Source organism: Manis javanica, chromosome 1 (assembly GCF_040802235.1).
Source record: "Manis javanica isolate MJ-LG chromosome 1, MJ_LKY, whole genome shotgun sequence".
Lineage (NCBI taxonomy): Eukaryota > Metazoa > Chordata > Mammalia > Pholidota > Manidae > Manis > Manis javanica.
Window position 1 is genome coordinate 16443293 of NC_133156.1, and position 13226 is coordinate 16456518.

A 13226-nucleotide genomic window follows, 5' to 3' on the forward strand; every position below is an offset into this window, starting at 1 on the left:
TGATGCCAATTACCCAGGGACCTGCCTGGGAAGCTAGGAAGTGCAGCGAGTGACCAGGAGAGCTGGTGGGTGTGGGGCTGCAACAGGAGGCCCAGCATTCATGTTACCACGTGATAACACATGCTTCTTATGATTAGAAAAAGCATAAGGCTTCTAATTAGTAACTGTGGTTTCTTTTATTTCTCTTGGAAGAAGTACCAGGAAACTTCAAAGAACACTGAAGAAAAGGTAGAGACACGGCTCCTTGAGAGAGAAGTGTGAGTTTTGGCAAAAAAGGAACTTCTTGGTTTTAGTGGTGACTCCATCTCAGCCTGGGTCAGAGCAAACATTCCTCTGACCAACTCCTACTCGGGACTGAGTGAGCCCCAACCCCACATCTCTCCCCCTTGTATTAGTGATTGCTTGACTCCCACTAAACCACAGCAACTTTAAAATGCAGGTCCTTCTTCCATCCTTCTTAAAAAAAACCACAGAAACACATCTCCCTTCATGCTTTTATCACATTTTCAATTATTCAGGTTTGTATTAAGGGCAGGAACATCTGATTTTTAAAAGGGCTGGTAGTTAGGCACTCTGATGAGTAGGACATTCCTACTTTCACAGAAAAGCCCTTTAAAGTAATACCACCCTCATTTCCCCAAAAACATAGAGACTCAGCCATATAAGATACGCATGAAACTAACCTCTAGACACACGAAGGCTGTCATATTACCAAACTCAAACTGTAAACTATATTAACTAGTAAACTATGATCATTAAAGGTCAGAAATGGTAAAACAAAAGCCCCTCCTTTCTGAGTTTGTCTAGAATTGACATTGTGAGAAAACAAAGTAAAAAATCTCACTCCCATTTCTGGGCCCCTTTTTAGAAGTTAAATCTTAACTTAGTTGAGAAGTACTTACATTTATTAAATATCTTGGAATCTTGGGATCAAGGTAAAGAGACCCAAACTTCATACCGCCTCTAAATAGCCCTGGTATGCATTGTGGCCTGGAAGGGCCACAGGGTACCAGGACTTGGAATTCTGAAGGATACCTTCAAGTTTCCCGACAGCCTTCTTGAACATTTAGTATGGCTTCACTGCTAAGATAAGTTTCTAGAACAGAGCTGCCCAGTGAAACTTTGTGCCATCCAATAAGGAGCCACAGGCCACCTACTGAGTACCTGAAACATGGTTAGTTTGGCATTTTGTGGCAGCAAGTTCACAGGAATAAAAGATAAACTTTTACTTAACTTTATTTTTGTAATGAATATTGGTTTTAGAGGCAAGGTTGACATTCACCAGAAATTTTTTGGCCGGAAATATATGGTTTTGATAATCTTGAGGAGATTATTTATTTTCATTTTTATTAATTTAGTGTTCATAGCTACATGCAGCCACTGGCTTCCATAGTGGACAGCACAGCTTTAGAATATGAAACTTTTAAAATAATCATTATGTAGTATGAATATTTGAGTGTACTTTATTCAATCCCTATCTTGGTTCATTTCCCCCTAGATCAAAAGTCTTGAGCATGAACTCGGCAAGAAAAGAACATAACAGACAAAATAATAAGGTGAGCCTTCCACCCTGTGTCCTCTCAGGGCCACTGCCTGTCAGGGTTTCCAAAACACTGTAAGCCAGGAAACATACACAAAGCTTCCCATGTGCATTTTCCAAGAATAGTACTAGATATAATTTCAAAGCATTCCAACCTGAAACAAAGAAGACAACTGTCTTCCCTCTCTTACAGCCGTGTAAATATGAGATATGTCCTGTTAGAAACTAGTCTAAGACCTAAGAAGGTTCAGAATGCAAGCAAGAAGGAACATTAACTGAGGCTATGCCCTACAGAGAAGAGGCTAATACATGACACATACACCCACACCGCCCTCCTCCTGCAATCACAGAACTCTTTCCAGATGATCCCAACATGGTCCCGAATCTTTCAAAACACAGAGCACCAGGGTTACCTGTCACTATCTGATCAGAGTTGCCCCATGACGTAACATAAGAAGTCATCACTTCTTTATGACACAGCTCCAAATCTGTTCATGTTTAACATCGTGATGTCACCAGCATATATGCAAAGGTCAGAAGGACATAGAATTGGATGCAGAGCATCACGGCTCTTTGCCTGTTTGGCATTTTGTGCCAGTAAGTTCACAGGGTAGAAAATAAACCTTTACTTAACTTTATTTTGCAATGATATTGGTTTTAGAGGGAAGGTTGACATTCCCCAGAAATTTATTGGCATGAAATATATGGTCTTGATAATCTCAGAAAAAAAAAAAGTCTTCTTTTCCTAAAAAGCAAACATCAATAATCCACCATTGTCCCTGGGGTCATCAGATGTGTTTGGGTATATGTCAGACATGCCCACAGTGACCAGGACTCCGATTGTTCTGACCAAGTTATTCTGGCCCCTCTCTTGCATATTCCACACAGCAAAAAAAATTAACTGGACTCCCCCTCTCTAGGACAAGGCTTAGCATACTTTCTGATAAGTCCCATCATCCATCCCAAATGGTTCATCAAAGTATTCATCTGACAACCCACCAGAGGAAAAACAGAGTGTCTTCATCAAGATTATGAGAGTCCCATGATGGTCCCATGCCCTGAGTTTGAGCCGTCTTTACAGAGACACTCCCTGAGAACTGATTAGAGGGCACTTCACCTCATCTGACTCAAGTTATAGAACCAAATGTATAAAACATAAAGTTTCTCATGATTCCAATTCTATGAGCCTTATTTACACAATTTTAAAATGTGATTTTCATTCCTCTGTCTTTTTATCTCCCAAGGAAGTTAAAAGGAAAATGAAATAACCAAGAAAATATTTTGTAAAAGAAATGCCACAAAAATTCAGGGTGTATCTTCATCTTTACATTTTTATACTTTTAAAACTTATCTCAGAATATATTCGTGTGGTTTCCATAGCTTGTTCATTTCTCTAAAGGTTGCTGGCTGAGCTGAAGGTAAGCAAAGAGTTATGAGAGCCCAGAATGTGGATTCCCAGAGGTCCCGCCTGGCCCTACCACTTACTAGCTGTATAACGTTGGGCAATATACTTTAACTTTCTATGCCTTCCTATAATCCTATCAGTATATAAGAAAGTGACACAAAATTATATATAAATATGTAAGTGTGTATATATATATGCATATGTATATATAAGTACTGCACACACACATATATGCATATATATATGTATATGCATTGTCTTTGAAATTTTCATCTGTTTATGCTTATGAAAAAAACTTGTATGGTATCTAAACATAACATATAACTAATGGCTCACTGAATATTACTTGACAGTGATGACAGCTTTGAAAAACTGCTTATTTATCAATGTCCTTTCTTCTTCTCCCAGGACAAGTCTCTCCAAAAGAAGGGAATATGACTCTGTAAAAGGCAAGTAAATATCTTTGAGCAGACTTCCTGAAAACTAGAAGATCTACTAGCCATCCTGCAGTTGACAAGGAGAACCTTGTATACACACTCACACACACACACACACTCTCTCTCTCTCACAGACACACACAGAGTCAACAAACTAGTGTCATCAGTGACCACATTGCTCAGTTTTAATGCTATGACTTCTTGCCGAAAGGCAATTACTAATCTCATTTTCCAGTATTAGCAGGGAACAGCCTAGTAGGAATCAGAAACTGGGAATCTTATCACCTAAAAGAGATGTGGGAAATCTCATATTTACTCCCTCTTCCCTTAACAGTCTGAATTCATTTGATGTATCTGGATCCTCAGTAGAATCAGTAGATTAGAAATGGGGTTCATAAGCATAGTGATTGGGTTTTCACACTATTGTATGAGACACGCCTCCCTCAAACCTTGTTACAATGTCAGCTCTTTACTCCCGACATGAAAAATAAATACATACATAGGGAGAGAACTTCCAAATGCAAGTATACTGCTGCCTAATAACAGATAAAAGAGGAAATGATTGTGAAAAAGAGATAAAGCACCTAACAGTAGCCAGCACATCATAATTGATCAAAAATATTTGTTAACCTGAGTAAGAACTCAAGATTCAAACAACTGAGTGCATATTAGTTCTGAAGGAATCACTGGGAGGGCAAAAATTTATATTCATGTAGCCCTTGTATTTTCAAGAAAAGGTCAAATTATGTTCAATATAATCTGTTCAAGAAGGCATACAGAACAGATTCAAAGTGGTATGAAATATGATTTAGAAAGAGTTCCATCAAAATGATTAACATAAAATTATTGGTGTTTAAAGGTAATTTCCAAATGTCTAGAATATTGGCTTAAGGGGGATGTCCTTTCATACAAGGTAAATGAAGTACTACATATTTTGATATCCCTACATATAGTGTTCCTGGAAGAACTAGTAGAATTCTTCCTAGAACTCCTAGGACTGCCTTCACCTATACTTTTAACACCAGTGCCCAGCATGGAATGGCCCATGTGGACTCCCAAGGACTGTCTGCCTTAATGAGAGTTGCTAATCTGGAGGAGAATGTACAAGTTTAGTTCAGCAAACTACAAATACCTTCCCTCTTGTTTTACTCGACCATTCTGTGGGGCACTGATATGCAGACCGTTAACCCAAGAGATTAAAAACTTGGTTATTCCTAAGATTTTCCCTGGGAATGTCACCCAGAACCTCCTTATCAATATTGTATCCAGCTTCAAGGAGATTTGCAGGAAGGAGGAAAGAGGTTTGTAAAGGGCCTCTGATTCTAATTCTAAGATACTTCACCAGAATGGATCCTGGATCCTGGCTCTAAGATCAACTCTAGAGAAAGATTTCAGAGAACTGGTGGGGAAGGGGTTCTCTTTGCCTAGTGAGGGCAGGTGGTAATGAATTTTTCCTGGGGCTGGAGGCAGCCCAGAACAGCTGGATAAGGTTAATGTAGGAAGGAAACAGTGGCGGTTTGCTCATGCAAATCACAGTAACACAGCAAGGGGAAAAAATGCATCATTAAAAGAAGAAATCAAGACCACTATAGGGAAATTTAGAGAAATGTATTAAGAAATATTAAAAGTATCATGAATGAAAGAAGAGAAATACCATGATCATGGATAGGAAGCCTTAATATCAGAAATACATCAGTTGTCTCCAGTTGATAAATAGTCAATTCAATTTCAATCAAACTCCCCAAAAGATTTTTCATGGAATTGAATGAAATGATTCTAAAATATACTATATTAGGAGGAGTAAAGGGTCAGACATCACCTGGAAATTTTAAAGAAAAGCAAGAGGTGGGGAATATGCCATTTCAGATATCAGAAGTTACTATGAAGCTGCAACAATTATCATATTGTGCTATTGGGACCAGACTACGAAAACTGAACAATGAAACAGAACAAAAAAGAGCTTAGAAACAGTGCACATTTAGACCTTTGATATATAACACTAATGATATGTCTTAGGGGAAAGGAAGAATTGTTCAAAAATTTGGTAGGGAAAAATGTTATCCAAAGAAGACAAAAAATGATATCAGATCACTAACATTCAGCATATATAAAAAGGAAGCCCAATGTGTTAAAGACTGAAATGTCCACAAACAGAAAGGGATCTTTAAAATGCAGCAGGAGTTGTCTATTCCCACTCAACAAATTACCCCAAAACTTACTAATTTCAAATAATAAACATTTATCATCCCATAGTTCCTGTGAGTCAGGAATCTTCGAGTCATTTAGCCTGGTAGTTCCAGCTCAAGGTCTGGTAGGAGGCTACAGACAAGATGTTGGCCAAAGTTACAGTGATTAGAAGGCTGGACTGGGGCTGGAGGATCTATTTTCACACTGGCTTTTCTGCTGGATTTTGGCAAGAGGTCTCAGTTCCTCAGCACAGGCACATCTCCACAGGGCTGGTTGGGTACCCTCCCAATAGGACAGCTGGTTTTCTCCTGAGAGTAAGGAAGAAGCTGCAGTGTCTTTAGCACCCAGTCTAGGAAGACATACACTGGCACCTCCACAATACTGTATTCTTTAGAAATGAGCCGGTAAGTCCAGTCCACACCCCAATGAAGGGAAATCTCATAATGAGAGGAGTATCAAAGAATTTGTGAACGTATTTTTAAAATTCTACAAACTCTCAATGAAGATAGAAGTACCTTTCAGGCCTTGGTATAGGGCATGGATTTTTAACATGACATGAAAAGGATTGATTCTAATTAAAGGAAAGGTTGATAAAGTAGACTTTATTCAAAATTATTAACTTTTGCTCTTCAACACTTAGAGCAAGTGAAAGTTAGAAAGTAGAGGGAATTTATTCAAAGTACACATGGAAAAGGATTCATATCAAGAACATATAAAAAACTTTTACTATTTAGTAAGAAAAGCTCAAAGAAGCTAGCAGATAAATGGGCAAAAGGAACACATCAGACCAATAAACCTATGCACAGACATTCAGCATCACTGTTCATCTGGGAAATACAAATCAAGACCATAATGAGATATTACTTTACACCCATCTGATTTGTGAAACTTTAAAAGTCTGATGGTAAGTGTTGGAGAGGGTGTAGATCCATAGAAATGTATACTCTGCTAGCGGGGTATAAATTGGTGTGACTATGTCACAAGACAATTTCAGATAATGATAAATACTAAAAGAAAATAAAACACAGTGATGGAAAACAGTAACTAGCAAGCCAGCACAAGGGAAGGACCACATTTACAAGGGGTTGCTGGGAACGGAGACAAGATTTAGTGGGAGACATTTGAATATCAAGAAGGAGCCAGGTGTGCGTTTAGGTATGACTTACTATTTTGTTCCTGGTTTTTTAACATCTGGCTGAAAGTTTTGTGGCTTTCTCTTTGCAGGATTTTTCAGGTTCTCTTTTTCATGACCCTATTTTTCATCACACTGCTGGGCTACTTGCTTTTCCACATAAGCTTTATAAATCCAGATCTCCTCATCGACATACTACCCAGGACACTGAGCAGGAGGCCAAGGAGCTTCCTCTCTGCGTCTCTCACACTTTGGACTGAGGACTTGTTGCCCCACTAATCCCCAAAAAACATCCTTGGAAAAAGAAGGCAAGTGGTACCTGACTGTGTACACTAGGAGATGGTGGAACCTGTAGAGGGAAGATGTTTTCTCCAGTTTTTCCCTTGAGGTTTGCCTTCTGGTGACCTTTCCTCCCATGTTGTCTTTCCAAGATCAACCTTGCCCAGTAAACAGCTCTGTCAATAGATTTCAGTGGCTATAGAATAAGCTAAGTAGTATGAAGTAGTAAACAAAGTAGACCATTTTCAGAATAATGTTATAGATGCTAAGCAAAGTTACAGTCCATCATTACTCCTAGATAATCTTAAAAATATAAGAGACTGGATCTCTGCAATGCAGATGGCTCTCTACTGGTAATTAGAACTCTATAGCAGCAAGTGACCTTAACTTTAGCTAACTTACAAATGACAGCAAAATTAAAATAAAGATATTGTCTTATGGAACTAAAAATCTGAGGTTTCAGGCATGGCTGAATCCAGAAGTTTCACCAGTGTCCTCAGGGCTTCCTCTCTCTCCCTTTCTCTGAATGGGCATTGCTCCTTTAAGTGGCAATATTCTGCCAATAACCTAAATCTTATACTACCAGATTAGCAACTTCAGTACAATCAGTCTTTTCCAAAAGCTACAGCAGGAAAGACCAAAGAATCTGTGTTGGCCAAGGTCAATTGCCTATCCCTGTCCCATAATCAGCTGATCATGTGTCAGCAAAGTCATCCTTTAATGAAAGGCTTAAAGGCATCTTGTACCACAGATAAATATTACAAACAGAAGTAACCAAATGGAAAAAAAAATTAAGCAATTTTCTCAATCTGGTAAATTGCCTAGAATGAGTGAATTCTTTCTTAACCCCAGGCCTCAGAGAAAACAAAATCATTTTCTCCTGGCAATTACTAGAGTAATGTGCAAATATCCATCATCTGACAATACTAGTCACTGAGTTTTTACCTGGCACCCTAAATGGAAACACCCTCCACCATCTCAAAGAGCAGCATTGCATGCGTGGCTTATTCCCACACTGAGTGGCAGTGGCATTCTAGGGTCCAGGGGAATCTGGCAGTTTCTGCCCAGTAGGTGTGGCCTTAATAGGTGTTTCACTAAACCAGACTTCATTCTTGGCACAAGGGGAGGATAAGGTATGGCCAGCTCCCATTTACCATTGTCCTGCCACATGACAGAGCTGAGCAAGAAATACGCTCCTCTGCGCTCAGGAATTTGACACTTAGAATCATGAGAGAAAAAGTATTTTCACACATTGTGATTTCAGAGTTACTTAAGAAAACTTAAAAAAATTTTTCCTTTCATGCATATTTCATTATTCATCACTATGTTTTCTCTGCTGTAGCTAAGTGACAAAGCCCCAACTTCTGTGGGACGTAGCAAAAGCAGGCTTAAGAGGAAAGTATATAGCAATCCAGGCATATTTAAAGAATGAAGTACAATCCCAAATGAAAAGTCTAATGTCACAATTATCGAAATTGGAAAAAGAAGAACAAATGAGGCCTAAGGTCAGCAGATGGAGGGACATAATAAAGATTAGAGAAGAAATAAACAAAATTGAGAAGAATAAAACAATAGAAAAAAATCAATGAAACCAAGAGCCAGTTCTTCGAGAAAATAAACAAAATAATAAGCCTCTAGCCAGACTTATGAAGAGAAAAAGAGAGTCAACACACATCAACAGAATCAGAAACGAGAAAGGAAAAATCACGACAGACCCCACAGAAATACAAAGAATTATTATAGAATACTACGAAAACTTATATGCTAACAAGCTGGAAAACCTAGGAGAAATGGACAACTTTCTAGAAAAATACAACCTCCCAAGACTGACCCAGAAAGAAACAGAAAATCTAAACAGACCAATTACCAGCAATGAAATTGAATCAGTAATTAAAAAACTACCCAAGAACAAAACCCCTGGGCCAGATGGATTTACCTCGGAATTTTATCAGACATACAGAGACGACATAGTACCCATTCTCCTTAAAGTTTTCCAAAAAATAGAAGAGGAGGGAATACTTCCAAACTCATTCTATCAAGCCAACATCACCCTAATACCAAAACCAGGCAAGGACCCCACCAAAAAAGAAAACTGCAGACCAATATCCCTGATGAACATAGATGCAAAAATACTCAACAAAATATTAGCAACCCGAATTCAAAAATACATCAAGAGGATCATACACCATGACCAAGTGGGATTCACCCCAGTGATGCAAGGATGGTACAACATTCGAAAATCCATCAACATCATCCACCACATAAACAAAAAAGAAAGACAAAACCACATGATCATCTCTATAGATGCTGAAAAAGCATTTGATTAAATTCAACATCCAGTCATGATAAAAACTCTGAACAAAATGGGCATAGAGGGCAAGTACCTCAACATAATAAAGGCCATAAATGATAAACCCACACCTACCATCATACTGAACAGCAAGAGGCTGAAAGCTTTTCCTCTGAGATCGGGAACAAGACAGGGATGCCCACTCACCTCCCTGTTATTGAACACAGTACTGGAGGTCTAAGCCACAGCTATCAGACAAAACAAACAAATGCAAGGAATCCAGATTGGTAAAGAAGAATTCAAACTGTCACTATTTGCAGATGACATGATATTGTACACAAAAAACCCTAAAGACGCCACTGCAAAACTATTAGAACTAATATCGGAATTCAGCGAAGTTGCAAGATAAAAAAATTAACACACAGAAATCTGTAGCTTTCCTATACTCTAACAATAAACTAATAGAAAGAGGAATCAGGAAAACAATTCCATTTACAATAGCATCAAAAGAAATAAAATACCTAGGAATAAACCTAACCTAGGAAGTGAAAGACCTATACCCTGAAAACTACAAGACACGCTTAAGAGAAATTAAAGAGGACACTAACAGATGGAAACTCATCACATGCTCCTGGCTAGGAAGAACTAATATCGTCAAAATGGCCATCCTGCACAAAGTAATATACAGACTCGATGCAATCCCTATCAAATTACCAACAGCACTCTTCAAAGAACTGGAACAAATAGTTCAAAAATTCATATGGAACCGCCAAAGACCGCGAATAGCCAAAGCAATCCTGAGAAGGAAGAATAAAGTGGGGAAGATTTCGCTCCCCAACTTCAAGCTCTACTACAAAGCCACAGGAATCAAGACATTTTGGTACTGGCACAAGAACAGAGCCACAGACCAGTGGAACAGAATAGAGACTCCAGACATTAACACAAACATATATGGCCAATTAATATATGATAAAGGAGCCATGGACATACAATGGGGAAAGAACAGTCTCTTCAACAGATGGTGCTGGCAAAACTGGACAGCTACATGTAAGAGAATGAAACTGGATCAGTGAATAACCCCATACACAGAAGTAAACTCCAAATGGATCAAAGACCTGAATGTAAGTCATGAAATCATAAAACTCTTAGAAAAAAACATAGGCAAAAATCTCACGGGCATAAACATGAGTGACTTCTTCATGAACATATCTGCCCGGGCAAGGGAAACAAAGGCAAAAATGAACAAGTGGGACTATATCAAGCTAAAAAGCTTCTGTACAGCAAAGGACACCATCAATAGAACAAAGAGGTATCCTACAGTGTCGGAGAATATATTCGTAAATGACAGACCCGATAAAGGATTGACATCCAAAACATATGAAGAGCTCACACACCTCAACAAACAAAAAGCAAATAACCCAATTAAAAAATGGGCAGAGGAGCAGAACAGACAGTTCTCTAAAGAAGAAATCCAGATAGCCAACAGGCACATGAAAAGATGCTCCACATCGCTAATCATCAGAGAAATGCAAATTAAAACCTCAATGAGATATCACCTCACACCAGTAAAGATCGCCATCATTGAAAAGACAAACAACAACAAATGTTGGCGAGGTTGTGGAGAAAGGGGAACCCTCCTACACTGCTGGTGGGAATGTAAATTAGTTCAACCATTGTGGAAAGCAGTATGGAGGTTCCTCAGAATGCTCAAAATAGAAATGCCATTTGACCCAGGAATTCCACTTCTAGGAATTTACCCTAAGGAATTTACCTAGTTTGAAAAAGACAGATACCCTTTGTTTATCGCTGCACTATTTACAATAGCCAAGATATGGAAGTAACCTAAATGTCCATCAGTAGATGAATGGATAAAGAAGATGTGGTACATATACACAATGGAATATTACTCAGCCATAAGAAAAATACAGATCCTACCATTTGCAACAACATGGATGGAGCTAGGGGGTATTATGCTCAGTGAAATAAGCCAGGCAGAGAAAGATGAGTACCAAATGATTTCACTCATGTGTGGAGTATAACAACAAAGGAAAACTGAAGGAACAAAACAGCAGCAGAATCACAGAACCCAAGAATGGACTAACAGTTACCAAAGGGAAAGGGACTGGGGAGGATCGGTGGGAAGGGAGGGACAAGGGCAGGGAAAAAGAAAGGGGGCACTACGATTAGCATGTATAGTGTGTGTGGGGCACGGGGAGGGATGTGCAACACAGAGAATAAAGGTAGTGATTTTACAGCATCTTACTATGCAGATGGACAGTGACTGTGAAGGGGTATGTGGGGGGGACTTGGTGAAGGGGGGAGCCTAGTAAACATAATGTTTTTCCTGTAATTGTAGATTAATGACACCGAAATAAAAAAAAAAATACAAACTTAGAATCATATATAGAAGCATATACAGATTGAGTTGTTTATATCTTCCTGGCAAATTGAAATTTTTATTATTATGAAACTTCTTTTTTATCTCTAGCAATATTTCTTGTTTTAAAGTTTTATCTGATGTTCACTCTCTTTTCCTTGGGGTTTGAAAAGAGTACTTTTTTAAATCTTTTTCTTTTCAACCTCTATATTTTCATATGTGAGATATGTTTCCCAGACTCAGAATGGAATTCTTGGTGGTTTTTAATCCCATCTGTTCTGACCAAATTTTCCGATTTATAAAGCACTGTACTGCATTTACATATATTACAATTATCTAGATGCAAGTGAGATTTTTAAGATGGTGGAAACATTTATCAGAAGGGGAAAGGAAAACTAAAAAGACGGAAAATAGAAGGAAGGAAAGGGAAATGATGACTGGTGGGGTAACTTCTGGAGGTGGTGGGCAGCATGATATCGAGAGTCCAGAGCACAGAACGAGGGGTGGTCTTGCAGAGGACACCGGGGGGACCGGCACAGACCTCTGCCTGGTGGTGGTGTGAAGCTGTGTGGGAAGGCCATCTCTGAGGGCCTCTATCTTTCTCCAAGGGGGGAACTAGGTCTTCTGCCAAAACATCTGCAAGCAGAGCTGGGAGCTTTAGGGATGTGGAAAAGATTTGCAAGTGCCACCATGAACTATGGGAAAGGGAGGGTGACAGTGGGAAGGACGCGTTTGTTTGGTGGGTGAGGGAGATCCTCTGGCAACCGTAAAAACCCACCCCAAGGCTGCCTACCTGCTAGCCCTGGAGTCCCTGAGGCCCACACCCTTATGGGTACACATCGCCATGCCCCTGAGGGGCTGTCTTCCCAGGTCCTAGTGAAGCCCTCCTGCGGGGAATGGAACTTTGAAAATTCAGAGTCTATTTGGAATGGCAGGAAAAAGGACTCTTCCCTCTGAGGTCTGTCTTAATATATAATTCAATTTCATCTGATTTTTCTTTTGCCACACATCTGGTACCTCCATATTCACTATGTTATAACCTCCCTTCTGTGTACAGACTGGTACAGTTTTTAGGTTCTCAGTTTGTTCCTACCGTCCGGTGAGGTGGCTGTGGAGCACCTACGACACTGCCAAGCTCGTCCTCCGATGCACAAGAGCCCAAGCTGACGCCTCTGGGCTTTACCTCGTGCTGGCCTTTCCCTACCTAATGCCCACATCCTCACCAGAAAACTCTTTCTATTTGCTAAGATGGAAGAACCGCTGGTTAAAGTCACAGGCTCTGAAGTTAAACTTTCTGGTTTCAAAACATGACTTACAAACTGTGTGAACTTGAACAAGTTCTTTACCTTCTTGAGCCTCCGTTTCTTTATCTGTAAAATCGGGACAAAATGGTCCCAGATTTTTCATAAGGAAAAGATGGCATATATGTTCTGACTGTCGGTTTTACCGGTCGACTTGGTTAGACCATAGTCCCCAGTTATTGATCAAAACCTAACCTAGTTGTTGCTCTGAAAGTATTTTGTAGATGTGGTTAATATCTACCAGCCACTGACTTGAACGAAAGGAGATCATCCTCTAT

The 13226-nt window shown here is 39.4% G+C and overlaps 1 long non-coding RNA gene and 1 other non-coding gene across 3 annotated transcripts in view; one reads left to right on the forward strand and one right to left on the reverse strand.

Moving 5' to 3' along the window:
- LOC140847761 (uncharacterized) overlaps nt 1-13226 on the reverse strand; it is a 215827-nt gene that overhangs the window by 108928 nt on the left and 93673 nt on the right. The gene's annotated exons all lie outside the window — the stretch shown is intronic.
- Nucleotides 3753-3863, forward strand: LOC118969502 (small nucleolar RNA U13). The gene has a single exon (XR_012123334.1). It is a non-coding gene; the product is annotated as a small nucleolar RNA U13 (small nucleolar RNA).